This window comes from Trachypithecus francoisi, unplaced genomic scaffold, assembly GCF_009764315.1.
Source record: "Trachypithecus francoisi isolate TF-2019V2 unplaced genomic scaffold, Tfra_2.0 Lachesis_group15, whole genome shotgun sequence".
In the NCBI taxonomy this organism is placed as follows: Eukaryota; Metazoa; Chordata; class Mammalia; order Primates; family Cercopithecidae; genus Trachypithecus; species Trachypithecus francoisi.
The window spans coordinates 11065534-11086218 of NW_022681460.1; the positions used below are offsets into that span (position 1 = coordinate 11065534).

Genomic DNA, 20685 nt, shown 5'->3' on the forward strand with positions numbered 1-20685 from the left:
CAAATAAAACCAGAAACAAAAGAGGAAATAAAACAACTGAGACCATAGAAATGCAAAGAGACTATTATGAAGAAGATAATACGTGACAGACTATTATGAAGAACTATACACCAACAAACTGGAAAACCTAGAATAAATGGATACTTTCCTGGACACAGCCTACCAAGATTGAACCAAGAAGAAAGAGAAATCTTAATACACCAATAATGAGTAAGGAGACTGAAGCCATAATAGTCTCCCATAAAAGAAGAGCCCAGGACCTAATGGCTTCATTCCTAAATTCCATCAAACATATAAAGAACTAATACCAATTCTACTCAAACTCTGCAAACAAAATTGAAGCAGAAGGAATACTTTAAAACTCATTCTATGAGACCAGCATTACCCTGATACCAAAACCAGACAAGGACACAACCAAAAAAGAAGACTATAGGCCAACATCCCTGATGAACACAGATGCAAAAATCCTCAACAAAATTCTAGCAAACCAAATTCAATATCACATTAGAAAGATTATTCACCATGATCAAGTGGAATTCATCCCAGGAATGCAGATTGTTCAACATAAGCAAATCAGTGAACATGATACATCACATTAACAGAATCATGAACAAAGAAGCCTATTACTCTTTCAACAGATACTGGAAAAGCATTAAATAAAATTCAACATCACTTTATGAAAAAACCCTCAACAAAGGAACATCCCTCGAAATAATAAAGAATATATATTACAAACCCACAGCTAACACTGTACTCAATGGGGAAATATTAAAAGCCTTTCCTCTAAGATCTGGAGCAAGACCAGGATGCCCACTTTCACTGCTTTTATTCAACGTAATACTGGAAGTCTTGTCCAGAGCAATGAGGCAAGAGTGAGAAATAAAGGGCATCCAAATTGGAAAGGAAGAAGTCAAACTAGCCTTGCTTGCAGATGACATGGTCTTATACTTAGAAAAGCCTCAGGAACTCAACCAAAAAGACTGTTAAAAATGATTAATGGGCCGGGCGCAGTGGCTCACGTCTGTAATTCCAGCACTTTGGGAGGCCGAGGTGGGCGGATCACAAGGTCAGGAGATTGAGACCATCCTGGCTAACACGGTGAAACCCCATCTCTACTAAAAATACAAAAAAAAAAAAAAAAAAAAAAAAAAAAAAAAAACAATTAGCCAGGCATGGTGCGCCTGTAGTCCCAGCTACTCAGGAGGCTGAGGCAGGAAAATGGTGTGAACCCGGGAAGCAGAGCTTGCAGTAAGCCAAGATCGTACCACTGCACTCTAGCCTGAGCGACAGAGCAAGACTGTCTCAAAAAAACAAAACAAAACAAAACAAAAAAAGATTAATGAATTCAGTAAAGTTGTAGGATACAAAATCAACATACAAAAATCAGTAACATTTATATATGCCAACAGCAACCAATCTGAAAAAAAAAAAAAAAAACAAGAAGGCAACCCCACTTACAATAACTACAAAGAATAGAAAATATCTAAGAATCAATCTAACCAAACAGGTAAAATATCTTGCTAGAAAAATGATAGAACACTGATGAAAGAAATTAAAGAGGACACAGAAAAATGAAAAGATATTCCATGTTCACAGATCAGAAGAACCAATATTGTTAAAGCAACAATTTTGACTGATACGGTAACTCACACCTGTATCCCAGCACTTTGGGAGGCTGAGACGGAAGGATCGCTTGAGCCCAGTAGTTCAAGATAAGCCTGGGCAACATGGTGAAACTCTGTCTCTACAAAAAATACAAAAATTGGCTGGACATGTTAGCACACGCCTGTAGTCCCAGCTATTGGGGAGGCTGAGAGGTGGAAGGATTGCCTGAGACCAGAAGTCAAGGCTGCAGTGAACTGTAATTGCACCACTGTACTCCAGCCTGTAAGACACAGCAAGACCCTGTCTCAAAACAAAACAGAACAAAACAATTCTACCCAAAGCAATTTACAAAGTCAATGGAATCCCTATCAATGTATAAACGACATTCTTCACAGAAATAGGAAAAACAATCCTAAAATATATATGGAACCATAAAAGACCCTGAAAAACCAAATCAATCTTGAGCAAAAAGAAAGCTGGAGGCATCACACTACCTGACTTCAGAATATACTACAAAGCTATAGAAACCAAATCAGCATGCTATTGGCATAAAAGCAGACATACAGACCAATGAAACAGAACAGAGAACCTACATATAAATCCAGACATTAATAGCTAACTCATTTTCAACAAAGGTATCAAAACATACAATGGGGAAAAAAACCAGTCTCTAACAAATGGTGCTGGGAAAACTGAATAACCACATGCAGAAGAATGAAACTAAAAATTGAACCTTATCTCTCACCATATACAAAAGTCAAAATGGATTAAAGACTTTAACACCTGAAACTATGAAACTACCAGAAGAAAACAATGGGGAAATGCTCCAGGACATTGGTCTGTGCAAAGATTTTTTTTGGGTAAGACCTCAAAAGCACAGGCAACAAAGCCAAAAATAGACAAAAGGATCACATCAAGCTTCTGTAGAGCAAAGGAAACAATCAATGAAGTGATAAAGACAACTCATAAAATGGAAGAAAATATTCACACACTATTCATCTGACAAGAGATTAACAACCAGAATATATAAGGAGCTCAAACAACTCAATAACAAGAAAACAAATAATCTGATTTTTAAATAGGCAAAAGATCTGAATAGATATTTCTCAAAAGAAGACATTACGGCCAACAGACACATGAAAAGATGCTCAACATCACTAATCATCAGAGAAATACAAATCAAAATCATAATGAGATATCATCTCACCCCAGTTAGAATGGTTTTTATCAAAAAGACAATAAATAATGGATGCTGGTGAGGATGCGGATAAAGGAGAATCCTCGTACACCACTGTTGGGAATGTAAATTAGTACAGTGACTATGGAAAACTGTGGAGATTCCTCAAAAAACTAAAAACAGAACTATCATAAATCCAACAATTCCATTTTTGAATATAAACCTAAAAGAAAATCAATATATTGAAGATATTTCGTACTCCCACATTTATTGAAGCACTATATTCACAATAACCAAAGTTACTAGAATCAATATAAGTGCCCATCAATGGATGAATGGACAAAGAAAATATGGTATATATACATAATGAAATATTATCCAGCCATATAAAAAAATGAAATCCTGTCATTTGCAGCAACATGAGTGAAACTGGAAGTCATTATATGTTAAGTGAAAAAAGCCAAGTACAGAAAGACATTATCACATGTTCTCATTCATATGCGGCAGCTAAAAAAGTGGATCTCATGCAGATAGAGAGTAGACTGGTAGTTACCAGAAGCTGAGAAGGGTGGTGGTGGAGGGATGAAGAGAGGTTGATTAAGGGGTACAAATATAGAGTTCGATAGAAGAAACAAGACCTAGTGTTTGGTAGATCAGCAGGGTGACTATAGTTTACAATAATAATATGCTGTGTATTTCAAAATAGCTAGAAGAGCATAAATGAAATATTTCTAGCATAAAGAAAAGACAAATATTTAAGGTGAGATGAATATCCCAATAACATTGATTTGATCTTTACAAATTATATAAATGTATTAAATTATCACATGTGCCCCAAACATATGTATATCTACTATGTCTCAATAAAAAATATTAAATATTTTAAATGGGCAAAGGATGTGAATAAACATTTTCCCGAGGATATATCAAATGGCAAATAAGCACATTAAAAGATTCTCAACATCAACAGCCATCAGCAAAATGCAAATCGGAACAACACGCTCACTAGGACAGCTATAACTAAAAAGTCAGACAATAACTAGTGTTGTAGAGAAACTGGAAATTTCATACACTACTTCTAGGAATGTTAAATGGTGTAGGTGCTTTATAGAATAGTCTGGTAGTTCCTCGAAAAGTTAAAAAAATAGAGTTATATGACTAGCAATTCTACTTCTAGGTATATGTCTAAGAGAAATAAAAATACATGTCCACACAAATACTTGTACATCAATATTCATAGCAGCATTATTCATAATGGTCAAAAGGTAAAAACAACTCAGATGTCCACCAGTTGATGAATGGATAAATACAATACAGTATATCCAAAGAATAGAATATTATTCAGCCACAAAAAGGAATGAAGTGCTGATAAATGCTATACTATATATATTTAAAATATTTCAATTAAAAATTGTATACTAAACATTTTTATTAATTTTTTAGTATTTTATTAATCTTTTAGTATTAAAATTTTTAGTATACAATTTTTAATTAAAATATTTTAATCTTATATTATAAATATGGAGAAAATTGTAAAATATTATGCTAAGTTAAAGAAGCCAGACACAAAAAAATCACAAATTATATGACTCCATTTATATGAAATGTCCAAAATCGGCAAATTTATAGAGACAGAAAGGAGATTAATGATTGCTGGGGCTTAGGGAATTGGTGGGAAATGAGCAGTGACTGCTATTTGATATGGTGTTTCTTTTTAGGGTGACAATGTTCTAAAATTGATTGTACTTACGGTTGCACAACTCTGTGAATAAAGATCAATGAATTGTATACTTTAAATAGGTAAAATGTGTAGTATGTGAACTACATCTCAGTAAAGTTACATAATTTTTTTGAGACAAGGTCGTCCTCTATCACTCAGGCTGGAGCATAATGGCAGGATCACAGCTCACTGCAGGTCTGACAACCTGGGCTCTAGTGATCTTCCTGCCTCAGCTTCTTGAATAGCTGGAACTACAGGTATGTGACACCTGCCTAATTTTTTTACTTTTAGTTTTATTTTTTGTAGAGACAGGGTCTCGCTACATGCTTAGGCTGGTCTCAAACTCCTGGGCTCAAGTGATCCTCCTGCCTCAGCCTCCTAAGTAGCTGCCCTGCCTCAAAGTGCTGGGATTACAGGTATGAGCCACCTCACCCCACCTGTTATATAATCTTTTAAACCTATCTATACTCACTGTTTTCTTTAGCAGATGCTAATGAGAAGACCTAATTCTGAATATACCATTAGAGAAAATGCACTCATTAAAATAAATTATTCAACATATCATAGGAATTATGAATATACAGAAATATAATCATTTGCCACTAAAACCACTTACATATCTTTATTTTTATTTCATGATGCACTAAATATAGTATTTTTATTTTAATTTTTTTTTTTAGACAGAATCTTGCTGTGTTGCCCAGGCTGGGACTGTAAGTGTGCACCAGTGCAACTGGCTTTAAACCCTGAATCATATTAAGATTTAAAAAAACAAAGAGAGGTAAAGTGATCATTACCAAAAAATAAACAAAGAAACTAAAGATTAAGAACTGTTAATGTAAGAAAGTCTTCTTAGACAATAAAACTAAATGACAATAAAACAATTTAATATTTGCACAGGCTCCTCATATCCCTCAAAATCCTGTATCCCAACCCGATATCCTATAACTTTCATACATGAATTAAAGAAAGGTTTTCTTAGGACTATGTTTAATTACTTAGAGTACTGGATTGATATGGCAAGCGAGTTCTACTAAGCATACAGTTGGTCTCACGGGGTCCTGAATAAGGCAAAATGATAAATCATAAAAATCCGAAGACCAAAGCTTTGGGCAAAAACATATTAATTAAACTTGTCAAAAACAATGCAAACCAGAAGTCAGTGGAGCAACATCTTTAATGTATTAAAAGAAAAAAAAGTCAATTTTTTTAGTGGTTACCCTGGAGTCTGACTATTCTAAATCCACTTTCAAATAATACTATACTGCCCCAAAGGTAGCTTATATTAGATTGGTGCAAACGTAACTGTGGTTTTTGCATTGTTAGAATTTGCCATTTGATTGGAATACATTCTTAAATAAATGTGATTATGTTATACATCCTTTTAATGGGCATTTCTCACATTATTTTTTTTGCTAATGACTTATTAGTTGCTGTTCATTTTATGTTTATTTTAGGCTATGGAAATGATGTTAGACAAAAAGCAAATTTGAACGATTTTCTTATTTGAGTTCAAAATGGGTTGTAAAGTAGCAGAGACAACTCACAACATCAACAATGCATTTGGCCCAGGAACTGCTAACAAATGTACAGTGCAGTGATGGTTCAAGAAGTTGTGCAAGGGGAACAAGAATCTCGAAGATAAGGAGCCTGGTGGCTGGCCATCAGAAATAGACAACAACCAATTGAGAGCAATCATCAAAGCTGATCCTCTTACAACTACATGAAAAGTTGCCAAAGAACTCAATGTAGAGCATTCTACAGTTGTTCAACATTTGAAGCACATTGGAAAAGTGAAAAAGCTAAATAAGTGGGTGCCTTATGAGCTGCATGAAAATAAAAAAAAGAATCGTTTTGAAGTATCGTCTTCTCTTATTCTACACAATAACAGCGAACCATTTCTCGATTGGATTGTATATGTGACAGAAAATGGATTTTATATGACAACCAGTGATGACCAGCTCAGTGGCTGGACCAAGAAGCAGCTCCAAAGCACTTCCTAAAGCCAAATTTGCACCAAAAAAAGGTCATGGTCACTGTTTGGTGGTCTGCTGCCCGTTTGACCCACTACAGCTTTCTGAATCCAGGCAAAAACCCATATATCTGAAAAGTACGCTCAGCAAATCGATGAGATGCACTGAAAACAGAAAGGGCCCAATTCTTCTCCAAGACAATGCCCGACTGTGCAATCAGCGCTTCAAAAGTTGAAGAAATTGGGCTATGAAGTTTTGCTTCAGCCACCATATTTATCTGACCTCTTGCCAGCGGACTACAATTTCTTCAAGCATCTGGATGACTTTTGGCTGGGAAAATGCTTCCACAACCCACAGGATGCAGAAAATGCTTTCCAAGAGTTCACTGAATCCTGAAGCACAACTTTTTTTTTGAGACAGAGTTTCACTCTTGTTGCCCAGGCTGGAGTACAATGGCACAATCTCGGCTCACTGCAACCACCGCCTCTGGGGTTAAAGTGATTTTCCTACCTCAGTCTCCCTCCGAGTAGCTGGGATTACAGGCATGCACTACCACGCCTGGCTAATTTTGTATTTTTAGTAGAGATGGGGTTTCTCCATATTGGTCAGGCTGGTCTCGAACTCCTGACCTCAGGTGATCCACCCAGCTTGGCCTCCCAAAGTGCTGGGATTACAGGCGTGAGCCACCGTGCCAAGCCCTGAAGCACAGATTTTTATGCTACAGAAATAAACTTATTTCTTGTTGGCAAAAATGTGTTGATTATAATGGTTCCTATTTTGATTAATAAAGATGTGTCTGAACCTAGTTACAATGATTTAAAATTCCTGGTCCAAAATCGTGATTACTTTTGCACCAGCCCTCCTATCCCTTGTAAAATTGCTGCCATTAATTTCACTTATCCCTAAGCTATAACTGAATGTATTACTGCTATTATTATTTTGAACAGTTACCTATCAATTAAGAACAAGAAAATAAAAGATTTTACCTTTACTTATTCCTTCTCTAATACTCTTCCTTTCTTTATGTAGATCCAAGTTTCTCACCTATATCATTTTCCTTCTCTCTGGAGAACTTCTAACATTTCTTATAAGGCAAGTAACATTTCTTACTGGCAACAGATTCCCTCAATGTTTATTCATCTGAGAAAGTATTTTATTTCCCCTTCATTTTGAAGGATAATTTCAATGCACACAGAATTCGAGGTTGGTGGTGTTTTTCTTTCAACACTTTAAACATTTCACTCCTCTCTTCTTGCTTGCATGGGTTGTGAACAGAAGTCCAGTAAAATTTTTGCTTTCTTCACATGTAAGTAAGGTGGGTTTTTTCACCTCTGGTTTCTTTCAAAATTTTCTCTTTATCTTTGGTTTCCTACAGTTTGAATATGATATGTGTAGGTGTTTACTTTTGGAAAGTTCTCAATCATTATTACTTCAAATATTTATTTTGTTCTTCTGAAGAGACAATCAAAGGTATTCTTCATTTCTGTTATAGATTTTATTTTTAGTACTTCCTTTTCTTACAATTACAATCCCTATGCCTCCATTATCCATCTGTTCTTTTTGTTATTGGTGGTTGATGTTGTCATTGTTTTTGAGACAGGGTCTCGCTCTGTCATTCAGGCTGGAGTGCAGTGGCGCCATCTTGGCTCATGCAGTCTTGACCTCATGGGCTCAGGCAATTCTCCCACCTCAGCCTCCCAAATGGCTGGGGCTACAAGGGCATATAGCACCACGCTCAGCTAATTTTATTTCTTGTAGAGATGAGGTCTCACTATGTCGCCCAGGCTGGTCTTGAACCCCTGGGCTCAAGTGATTCTCCCACCTTGCTTCCCAAAGTGCTGAGATTACAGGTGCGAGCCACCTTGTCCAGCCACTCCTCTGTTCTTGTATGTTGTCTACATTTTTTATTACAGACCTTACTTACCATGTTACTCATAATTATTTTAAACTATCAATCTGACAATTCTAAAATCTGTGCCATATCTAGCTAGGAGTTAAGACTGTCATGTTTACTATCTGCTGTAGTTACAGGAGTTAGAGGCTAATATTTTCTCTACTGTCCTTGTTTTTGTCTCATACTGTCTTTGGGTTTCCCTATAAACTCTTTACATAGTGTGAGTCTAAGCCTTGCAGTTCTTTCAGCGGTAAATCTTCTGTTATTATACAGGAGCCTATTGACATGAGGGGAGGGGAAGAGCCTGCTGATGTGGGATATGAGGAGAAGATAAAGTGTTCTATAGCCCTATGATTACGTTTCAGTCTTTAAGGGGGCCTGTGCCCCTGGGGTGTGACCGTCACAAGTGATTTTCAGCTTTTCCCCCCACTTAGGTGAAACAGGAAGGAAAAAGGAGGCTGGAGTTAGATACTTCCCCTTCCCTGAGTTGGTTAAGGCTCTGGTGGTTTCCCTTGGCGAATGTTACATGTGACCTTGTAAACAATGTGTATTCTAAAGTTAACAGGTAGGTGTAAGGTTCTAAAAATGTCAATTAGACCGAGTTCCTTGACACAGTGTTGTTCAAGTGTTTCATATACTTACTGATTTTCTACCTACTTTTTTTTTATCAAATGCTGAAAGAGCAGTGTTGAAGTCTCCAGCTGTAACACTGGCTTTATCTTTGTCTCTCTTTTGTTCTCCCCTATGTCTCTCCCTTCATGTCAGTATTTCATCAAGTTTTTTGAACTTTTTGTCTTTTTGAAAACTTGAACTTCTTATCATTTTTAAATATTCCTCTTTAATTCTGATAATACATCTTACCATGAAGTCTACTTTGCCTGATCTTTAGATACTCCAGTGTTCCTAGTGACTTTTCCTTGCAGAGTACATTTCTCCATTGTTTTACTTTTAAACTGTCTATATATTAAGTATGATTCTTATGAGCTGCTTATAGTAGTGCTTTGCATTTTAAGTTAGAATAATAAGTCCATGTAAAACTAATCCAATTATTTAAGTAGTAAGGTTTGAGGTTATGTCTTGCCATTTTGTTTTCTATTTTTCCTGCTTATTCATTGCTCACTTTTTTCCCTAACCTGCTCTCTTTTGGCCTGATAAAATTTTAGATTCAATTCTACCTTATCGGTTGTCTTTAAGTAGTTGTTGCAGGATTTACAATATGCTTCCATTTTCCCCCATCTTTTGTGTTTTTTGCTCCCATAAAGTTTACTTCTACATGTTATAAGCCACATAATACATTGACATTATTTTTGCTTTAAATAACTATCAAGGAAATTAAGAAGAAAAATAAGATTTTTAAATTTGCCTACATATTTACCATTTCTGGTGATCTTCATTTCTTCGTGCAGATCTGAGTTTCCATATAGTATCCTTCCTTTTGCCTGAAGAGCATCTTAACATTTCTCATAGTTCAAATCTGCTAATAATGAGTTTTTGCAGCTTTTAAAAATGTTTTTAATTTGCCTTAAGTTTTGAAGCATATTTTAATTGAATATAGAATTCTAGGGTTTTCTTTCAGAAATGGCATGTTTTATTTCTAGTAAGTCATCAGTAATTCTTATGATGGTTTCTCTGTATATGGTTTGAGGGATTTTTCTTGGCTGCTTTAAAGATTTTTATTAATTTTCAACAATTCAATTATGATGTGCCATGGTGTCCGTGTGTGTGTGTGTGTCTTGTTTAGGGTATGTGGTGGTGTTTTTTGTTTCCGGGACAGGATTTCACCTTGTCGCCCAGGCTGGCTGTGTTGTTATTTACAGGTTTTGTTATAGTGTGTTTTCATTAAAATTACTAAACATACTTATAATACCTATCTTAAAGTCCTTTTCCTTGAATTTGATCATATATTGCACTTCTGGATCTGCTTTTATTCACAAGACTTTCTCCTTTTTACAGATTACACTTGCCTACTTCTTTATATATCTAGTTTTTTTGTTTGTTTGTTTTTTGTTTTTTTAAGACAGAGTCTCTCTCTCTCTGTTGCGCAGGCTGGAGTGCAGTGGCTCGCTGCAACCTCCACTTCCTGGGTTCAAGCCATTCTCCTGCCTCAGCCTCCTGAGTAGCTGGGACTACAGGCGCCGCCACCTTGCCCAGCTAATTTTTGTATTTTTAGTAGAGACGAGGTTTCACCATATTGGCCAGGCTGGTTTCCAACTCCTGACCTTGCGATCCACCCGCCTCGGCCTCCCAAAGTGCTGGGATTACAGGCGTGAGCCACCACGCCTGACCATATCTAGTAATTTTTAAATAGATGGTGAGCAGTGTAGATACCTGCTTATATGTGGATTTTATGGTCTTCCTTTCAAGAAAGTTTTGTCCCAGCAGGCAACTAATTTACTTGCAGATCAATGTGATTGTTTTCAGCCTTGTTTTTAAATTTTGTGAGTGCAGGTCCAGGAAAGCCTTTATGCTAGGACTATATTAGCCCTACTCATAAGATATGGCCTTTCTGGAATTTCTACTGAATGCCTGGTGTATTCAAGAAGGTCTCAATACTCTGAATAGACAAAATGTTCATATTTTGCAGATGTCTGCAAACTTTGGTAGTTGGCTTAATTTATGGTTTTTCAGTAGTTATCCTTTCACTGAAAATTGTCTGGCCTCACAAGGTCTTAACCTGTCCATATACAGCTTAACATTCAGCCAAAGGCTGTTCACTTATTCATTTCATGAAGGAATTTAGAAGAGACTCTATCCTTCAGTCTGATACATGACCTTAATGGTGTAGGCCAGAAATTCTTAATTGTTTTATAAAAAGGAGTTAATTCTATTTCCCAAAGCTCTGAGGTCAGAGAACTGATTTTAAACATTCCAAACCAAACAGAAAACAGAGTACCATTATTGTCCATGTTCCATTCCCTCTATAAAATATGGGCAAACAACAGAGAATTAACAAAGTGTGTATAGCAATGGTAACTGACATGGAAGTGTATCATGTAGACAGGCCTTCGAACATCTACTGGCAGATCAGGAAGTACTGGATAAAAACATAGGTTCATGAAACTATAGATCAGCAGAAAAGGAATCGACTGCCCATTGCATAGTGCTAGAACAACTGGTTATCAAGCTGGGAAAAAAGGTAGGGTTAGATTTCCAAAATCATACTGCCCAAGAAATCAATCCAGATAGATTCAAATCCAAGTATACACAAAACATTTTTAAAGTCTCTGTCTAGAGGAGATTTTTAAAAATAGGCATAAAAGGCTTAAACTACAAAAGAAAAAGCTATGACTTTAAATTAAAATGGACACGAATACCAGAAATTAAAAGACAAACACCTGAAAGAGATGTTTCCAATACAGTTAACCACAAATGATCAGTATCCAGAATATATAAAGAACTCCTACAAATCAGTAAGAAAGATAGCAACCCAAAAGAAAAATAGTCAAAGAATATGATGGGGCCATTTCCACAGAAAAGGAAGAAAAGGAAAGTAGAATGACTGATAATATATCAAATGATAATCAACCTCTAGGTTTTAGGTTCTGAAAATTCCTACAAACTTCCTTCACTCAAAACAAAACTTTTTGATACAGCCAAGATAAAATGCCTAACGTAAGGTTAGTTGCTTTGTGTAGGCTTTCTCTACTCCAGTACAATAAAATTAGACTTATTTGAAAGGAAAAAAAATGCCAGGGATAATATCATCTGCTAATATTTGCTTTTTGTCATTAGAAAAATTTCACACAGCAGTTAATGTTTAAGGTATATTTTCCTCAACAGGCAAAGAGAACTGCATACTGTGCACACTACTTCCCCGGAAGCACAGAGGCCGAAGCACAGGAGATTGATGGAGGCAACGATTCACCCAGTGAACTAACCTAGGCAGTCAAGCAACCGATCACCTCATTGTTTTCAAGAATCAACTGCAGATGATCAGATGGCAGCAGGAGAGAAATATAGGAAGCTCTTGGCATGTGGCAAACTGCCTTGGAAGGGAAAGAGAAACAGAAACTTTTGAGCTGGATTTAAAAACTCACTGAGAATATACTTCTCTCTGAAGAAAAAGTGTTAACAAGAATGCAGGTGGCAACAACAGACAGTGGGAACTACTAGAAAGGAAAGGTAGGGAGTGGGGCAAGGATTAAGTAACCACTGGGTGCTATGCTCACTACCTGGGTAATGGGGGTCAGTCATGTCCCAAGCCTCAGCATCACGCAATATACCCATGTAACAAACCTGTATACGTACCCCTGAATCTAAAATATAAATTGCAATTTTTTAAAAAAACAGGTAAAATAAAGAAAATTAAAATTATTAAATATATTTAGGAATTGGAGTATTAAAGTTACTCTTAAAACCTTACAAAGAAAACCATTTTTAAAATATTTTCTGTCTGGTTATTCTAAATGAATTAGGGGGGTATACCAACAATTCACTATACGTTTTTACTGAACACCTAAGTGTGTACAAGGCTTTACAAAGGTAATGTGGATTTCAAAATGAATTAAGTATGACCTCTAACTTTAAAGAGCTGGGGATGGGGTTGGTGCAAAAAGTTATACTGCAAGACAGAGATGGAAACAAAATGCTTAGGGAGCCCCCCCAAAAAACAGAAACTAACTGGAATGGATGTGGCAAGAAAGGCTTCATAGAAGTGTTATTTACACCAGTCTTTAAAGGATGGGTAGGAATTCAACAGACATAGGAAAAGGAGACTGGAGAAGGTAGAGTATACAAAAAAACAGAGAGAACAGTTCAAGCAAAGGTATGGGAGTCAGAAAAAGCATAGGATATATTCAGGAAATGCCAAGCATATGAGTGGGGCTGAAATATAAGATTCATGGTAAAGAGAAAGAAAAATGGGAAATAAGCCTAGAAAAGAACAATGGAGACAGACTGAGGAAGTCCCTTACCACAACATAAAAAGTTCATTTTCAGCTGTGGGGATTCAAATGATTTTGTGCTGTACAGACATACATAACGTAGCCCTTTACTCTCAGATGGGCCTGTGTATGAGTTAAGTTTCATTTTAACTTGTGCTGTCTTATGGTCATCAATCCATCAACTCCCATGAGAATTAACAGTTAATCGGAATAAATGCTGAGGTTGGTTAAATGCTAAATTTTAAAACAGATCCAGTTGCTCTATAGTCAATATGATTCTGTTAACAGAGTGACAATATAATTTCTTGCACAAACTGGATTATTGAGAATAAAGGTGGTTTCTATTAATAATAATGCTAGTGTAAATTAGGAACATCCCAACACACTGGGATGAAGTGACCTTAGTTATAAAAACTCCCAAATCATCTGGGCATGGTGGCTCACGCCTGTAATCCCAGCACTTTGGGAGGCCGAGGTGGGTGGATCACCTGAGGTCAGGAGTTTGAGACCAACCTGACCAACAAGGTGAAACTCCATCTCTACTAAAAATACAAAAATTAGCCGGGTGAGTTGGCAGGCACCTGTAGTCCCAGCTACTCAGGAGGTTGAGACAGGAGAATTGCTTGAACCCGGGAGGCAGAGGTTGCAGTGAGCCAAGACCACGCCACTGCGCTCCAGCCTGGGCAACGGAGCGAGACTCTGTCTCAAAACAAACAAAAAACTCCCAAATCACAGGGACTCTACTTTTCTTCCACAAATTCCCTTCAGTGGGAATCTCCTTTTGTAAAGCCTTAGGAGAATCTAGTATTTAATACTGAGATTAGTGGCTATGGCATTTTAAAGAGATAGGCATATATTAAACATGAACAAATCTACTCTTTGTATAGTAGCAGAGACTTGAAGGATGAATAACTTCGTGTAAATCTATATGAGACTTCTTTACCTTAACTAATGACAACCATGAAGACACAAGAACTACTGATCACTAATCTCACAAGTATAATGATTCAGATGGTATTTCCTGAGCTTGTGTTTAATTTTTATATTTGAAAACAGTTAATTTTCAAATATACCTACCATTCCAAAATATATTAATCTTTGTTTTAGCATGCTGAAGGAAAAAAATCTGTTTATTGCTAAAATCACAGAATACACTTGATGGTTTGCAAAAGACTTAATACAGATGGTTGTAAAACTTAGCCTTTAGCTTCTTGCCAAATACCATACCACATGTGTTCTGAATCACCAGCAAACCTGGATGCCCTCATGTGAGATTATTTCAACTCCAACTTTCAAATGCTTGCTATCAGAAAACACTTATAGAGAAAAATGCAATCTCACTAACCAGCAATTAATAAAGAGACAAAACAAACCCATGGTCTTAATGAGCAAATGAATCCAAAAACTTCAAATGTCAGGACTCTAGGAAAGTAATTTAACCTCTATTAATTTTTGTCAAAGTCTAAGGCCTGATTAAAGATGGTTTTTACCCTGTAAAAAATTGTTAACCTTTTCACATTAAAAAAAATTCACCTGATGTCAGGGGTTGGCATCAGGAGTAACAGGACAAATGGCAAATATTTTAGGCTCTGTGGTTCACAGCAAATCTATGGTACAACGACCTCCTGCTGAAGCATGACAACAGCCATCATAAGTAATCAATGTGAAGGGCTGTGATCCAATAAAGTTTTACTTAGAAAAATAGGTGGTTGGACTGGATTTGGCTCACAGACTGTAGCTGGTCAAGCCCTCTTTCAGAATATAAGCTCCTTTGTATTCCCAGTGCCTTGGGCAGTACTTGACACATACTAGATGCTCTGTAAATGTTTATTGATTAATCATATTATTTAGTAAGCAAAAAACTTAACCAATTGTCTCCACTACTATACAAACACTGTGTTCATTGAGTATTGAGACTTAACTTCCTAAGTTAGAATTTATAGGTTATTTCCCACACAAAATCCTTACTTTAAAATTTTTTTAATTAAAATTTTTACTTTAATTGCATTATGAATCATGGAACACTATCATGTCAGTATTGAACTCTGTTCACCCAAGATATGAATTTTCTGGCTCCTTGGGGCTGTTTCTATAAATAAGCAATCCAACAGTCTAGTGTAAGGACTAGAGCTGAATGGTCATGTTGAGTTAAGGCCACAGTTAATACCCTAACAGGCAAGTGAGAGCCAAAGAAAAATGGGAAGAACTGTGTGGAAACTGGTCTGTAGAGAAAACAATGGAAGAGAAGTGAGACTTGTTTATACCATGCAATGAAAATCTGTGAGATTTCCCTATATTGTAATAATAAATCCCCTTTTTATTAGAGGTTTTTCTTTTTTTTTTTTTTTGAGACAAGGTCTTGCTCTGTTGCCCAGGCTGGAGTGTAATAGGGTAATCTTGGCTGACTGCAACCTCTGCCTCCTGGGCTCAGATGATCCACCTCAGCCTCCTGAGTAGCTGGGACCACAGGCATGTGCCGGCACACCCAGCTAATTTTTGTATTTTTTGGAAAGACAGGGTTTCGCCATGTTGCCCAGGCTGGTCTTGAAATTCTGGGCTCAACTGATCCACCTGCTTCGGCCTCCCAAAGTACTGGGATTACAGGCGTGAGCCACCGTGCCTGGTCATTTTCTTTTCTTTCTGAGACAGGGTCTCACTCTGTCACCCAGGCTGGAGTGCCGTGGCACAATCACGGCTCACTGTAGCCTCAACCTCCCAGGATTAAATGATCCTCTCACCTCAGTCCCCTGAGTGGCTGGGACTACAGGAGCACACCACCACACTTGGCATTTTTTTTTCTTTTTAATTTTTAATAAAGATGAGGTCTTGGTATGTTGCCCAGGCTGGTCTCTAACTCCTGCTTGAGGAGTTAGTTAGAGACTCCTCAAGCAATCTTCCTGTCCCAGCCTCCCAAAGTGCTGACTGAGATTACAGGCGTGAGCCACCACACCTGGCCAATTACAGCTTTTTTGAAAGAGCTTGTGGTCTTTGCAAACAAATCATTCCTGAATAGAAAATGGAATATGAAACACTTCGGAGAGGATTTAATGCTTGAGCTTAAACTTTAAAAATAAGCAGGCAGGGTTTTGAGTCAAGGTGAGGTAACAGGGAATAAATTTACCCACTGCCTGAAATAACTAACAAACAGAAAAGCATGTAAATCAATGATCTTTACACAGTAGACATTGGCCAGCATAGGACAGTAATCCCTGAGAGAGAGGAAACAAACATTGTAAGTCCTTCTTCAATAGCTCCTCACTTAGAGCTTCCACGGAGCAGAGGGATAAGAAACCCGGGTGGAAGCCTGTAATCTCCCTGAGTGGAGGAAACAAAGTTGAAGGCCAAGCTTGTTAGAATTTGCCTGGTAGAGTACCGGGAGAAGAGAACTGCAAAGAGGCAGATAGGAGTAGATCTGCAGAGGGTTCCCTCAAGTTTTTACTGAAAGTATTAGCATGTGCTTTGTGAGGAATGTACCTAAAGCAGAAAAATAAGTAACTAAAATGGGCAGAGGGAACAATCCCAAGGGCTCACACAGTAGCAGGAGTAATTTATGTTTCACCTAGCAAGGAAACGTACTTCACAAGACATTGAGTAGAATAATCATAAGATTACTGACTCAGTAGTTGGGCAAAATTAGCTCTAGTTAAGTTTGCTCTGTTCCCACCCAACTAAGCATAAAAAGACTTGGAAGGATTACACTATTTCCAAATAACTTAACAGTGTCCCAGAATAAAGCTCAAGAATATTTCTAAAAATACAATGATATCCAGAACACAAGGTGAAATCCACGTCTGGCATCCAGTGAAAAAATCTAGGCATGTAATAAGCAGAACAATATGAGCCATAATGAGGAAAAAAATGTAGCAATAGAAGCAAGCCAGGAAATGACATAGATGATGGAATTAGTAAGCAAAAATATTAAAATAGTTATTGCAACTGTAATCTATATGTTCAAGAAGTAGAAGAATGCCTAAATGTATTAAATAGAGACGCAGACAATAAAAAAAATCAAAATTTTCATCTCATGAAGGATGAAAAATAAATGAAGAGGAAAAATATGAGTAGAATTAAGAATATATCAGAAATGCCAGAATTAAAGATTAATAAACTTGAAGACAAAGTCATATAAACCATCCAAAATGAAGCACAGAAAAAGCCTGAAAATACATGAACAAGGCTGGGTGCAGGTGTGGTGGCTCATGCCTGTAATCCCAGCACTTTGGGAGGCTGAGGCAGGAGAAATGCTTGAGGCCAGGAGTTAGAGCCCAGCCTGGGCAACATTGTGAGACCCCATTTCTACTAAAAATTAAAAATTTAAAAATTGGCCAGGCACGGTGGTGCGCACCTGTTGTTCCAGCTACTCAGGAGGCTGAGATAAGAGGACTGCTTGAGCCCAGGAATTCGAGGCTACAGTGAGCCATGCTTGTGCCATTGTACTCCAGCCTGGGTGACAGAGCAAGACCCTGTCTGGAAAAAAAAAAAAAAAAGAACAAAACATTAGTTTCCTATGTTACAACTTAAAGCAGGCTTATATATGTATAATTTAAGTTCCTGCAGTGGCAGCTAAGTGCTATACACAATTACAAAAAAAAAGGTAGAAAAGTATGGGCTTAAAATGGTACACAGAGCAAACTATTACATATTATGGAGAGGAAGAAAGTAATGAGAAAAGCTGTACATTTGGACCATTAAAGAAAAAAACTGTGAAAAGACAGAAATCGTTTTACATTTTTGTAAATCACTCTAACGTCTGGGTTTCAGAAGAGAAATCTGGGTTCTCATATCTGCTTTTGTCCAATCTGTTGCTTATGCTGTTTTGGCTGGGAAAGACAACCAACCAGTCTGTGTTATGCAGAAAAGTGGAATGAGATATTACCTATAAACTATCCTAGTCAGCTCACAACAGAAAGAATCAGAGAAGCTATTTGCTTATTAAATGTATTCCACACAGGTGATAAGGCAGAAAGGAGACAGAATCATAATGAGTTTCCATGAAAAACATTATAGGTTCACAGTTCTTCCTGAAGTGTAAGGGGATACCCTCGGTCTGAGCTGGGTGTTAGTTAAGTTCTAAGTGTAAGAAGCCAAATTGCCAGAGGTCACAGAAGAAAAGGGGGAAAGGGACCAAGTAATGGAATTACAAAGGAGGAAAAAGCCAGAGCAAAGTTGAGTCTAGTTCAGAATATCTCACAATATTATATTTATTATATAAACCAACATACTTCAAGTTGAGTCAGAACATTTTAACTGGTTTTGTCACTTGTATTTATATAAATCTGTCACTTTCCCAACTTCTTCTAGGCTTAAATTCCCTAACAAAAGGCATTCTATAACATTCATAATCCTCTCAGGTCTGATTCACACAGAACCTATGTTCATATCAGTAACTCAGAAAATGACTGAAAGATAATTTTTAGGTACACTTTTGACAGGCTGGCTTACATGTTAAAAGTGTTACCCTAAGAGCAATTATCCCCGGGCAGATACCAACTATAACCAGGAGATCAGAAATTAAAATCCTAGGGCACAGAATAGCTCTGTGTTGCCTTCTACTGATACTCTGCCCATATCTAAAGTAAATTTTGGGCCAAATACTGAAGGGAATTTTTATAAAGCTATCTCACAGCTTAAAATAATCAAATGATCAAAATAATCTCCATTAATACTTCTAAAAAGAAGTACCTAATGATAACTTAGAAATCAAACCACAATCTGGTAAGAACAGAGGACATAAAACTTCTACAAGAAAACAGAAAACATTTGATATTTTAGGTTAGGCAAAGATTTCTTAGGTCACCAAAAAGAATGAATCACGAAAGGAAAAAAGAAAGAGAGAAATTGGACTTTATCACAGTTTAAAAACTTTACTCTTCAAAAGATACCACTAGAAAAATAAGAATGCAAGCCATAGACTGAGAGAAAATATCTGCAAAACATGTATCTGATAAAGGACTTGAGTCCAGAATGAATAAAGAACATTTTCAACTCAATAAGAAGAAAAACAACTCAATTTTGTAAAAAATATTTGGATACGTCACCAAAGATTTTACGTGAATGGCAAATATGCACATAAAAAGATGTTCAGATTCTTAGACCTTAGGGAAATGAAAATTAAAACCACGAGATATCATTACACTTTCACTAGAAAAGACAGACTTTTAAAAGACTAAATATAAACAAATGTTGGAGAGGGTAGGAGAAACTGAACCTCCCATAAGTTGTTGGAGCTAATGCAAAACGGTACAGCTACACTGGGAAAAAAGTCTGGTTGTTTCTTATGAAATAAACTTATAAACTTACCATTTAACCCAACAATCCCATTCTTAAGTATTTATAAGAGAAATGAAAGTATATAATCACACAGACTTGTACATAAATGCTTCATTCATAATAGCCCAAACTGGAAACAATCCAAATGTTCAGCACCTAGTGAATGGTATATCCATATAATGGAATACTACTCTGCAATTAAAAAAAAAAAGCATTAATTCCTACGACAATGTGGATGAAGACACATAACTACATAACATATGGTTCCACTTATACGAAATTCTAAAAATGGCAAAACTATAAGTGATTACAGTGATATAGCAGATAAGTGGTTGTGAGAGACCAGGAATAGCGAGAGAGGTTTTACTAAAAGGAGCACAAGGGAACTTTTTAGGGTGACAGACATATTTTATATACCACGACTGTGGTGATGATGGTTATATGACAGCATAAGCTTGTCATAACTCGTCTAATTGGTACATTTTATTATATGTAAATTATACCTCAATAAAAGTGATTAAAGAGAATAGGGGAATAAACATATTTGCCCCTCATATTACCTGTCACTCACCAGAATTTATCAACACCTGACAGAAAACAGCAATAGGGAGGAAAGTAAAAATGTGGAAATCACTGGAAAGAACAAGAAATTGATAAAAATTATGCAGTCAAGACAAAAAACAACGTCATTCTTTACATATTTTAATATATATTAATGTAATATATATATATTTTAACCATTCAATAATAATGATCTGATTCTAAAAGAGACCTTGATCAATCCAAAATACCACCTACTTTATCAAAACAGTATTTCTTACAGTAGATTCTAAGGGTTACCTAAATCACAGGCATGAACATATTTCTGGGCACCACCCCAGACCTACGCCATCCATCACACACTCTTAGGTAAAAATAAGACCCCATTTTAAGCTGTTTCCAAATAAATTATTTTGCAAATTTAGTCTGACAGAATGACTTTATTAGAAGTTCTAATGTACACGTGTGTACTCACACATACATATCAACTGGGTTTGCAATTATGCCAGGTTGATAGTATTCAATAGCACATATGCTCTCCTTATAGGAAAATAGAGGTATCTCCATTTCATGGAGACGCAGGGGGCTCAAATGGGATTATCTAGAACATAAGAGATACTCAA

General features: G+C 36.6%; 1 protein-coding gene across 4 annotated transcripts in view; it reads right to left on the bottom strand.

The window, feature by feature from the left end:
- Nucleotides 1-20685, bottom strand: part of REV3L (REV3 like, DNA directed polymerase zeta catalytic subunit) — a 186587-nt gene that overhangs the window by 136155 nt on the left and 29747 nt on the right. The window lies entirely within an intron of this gene.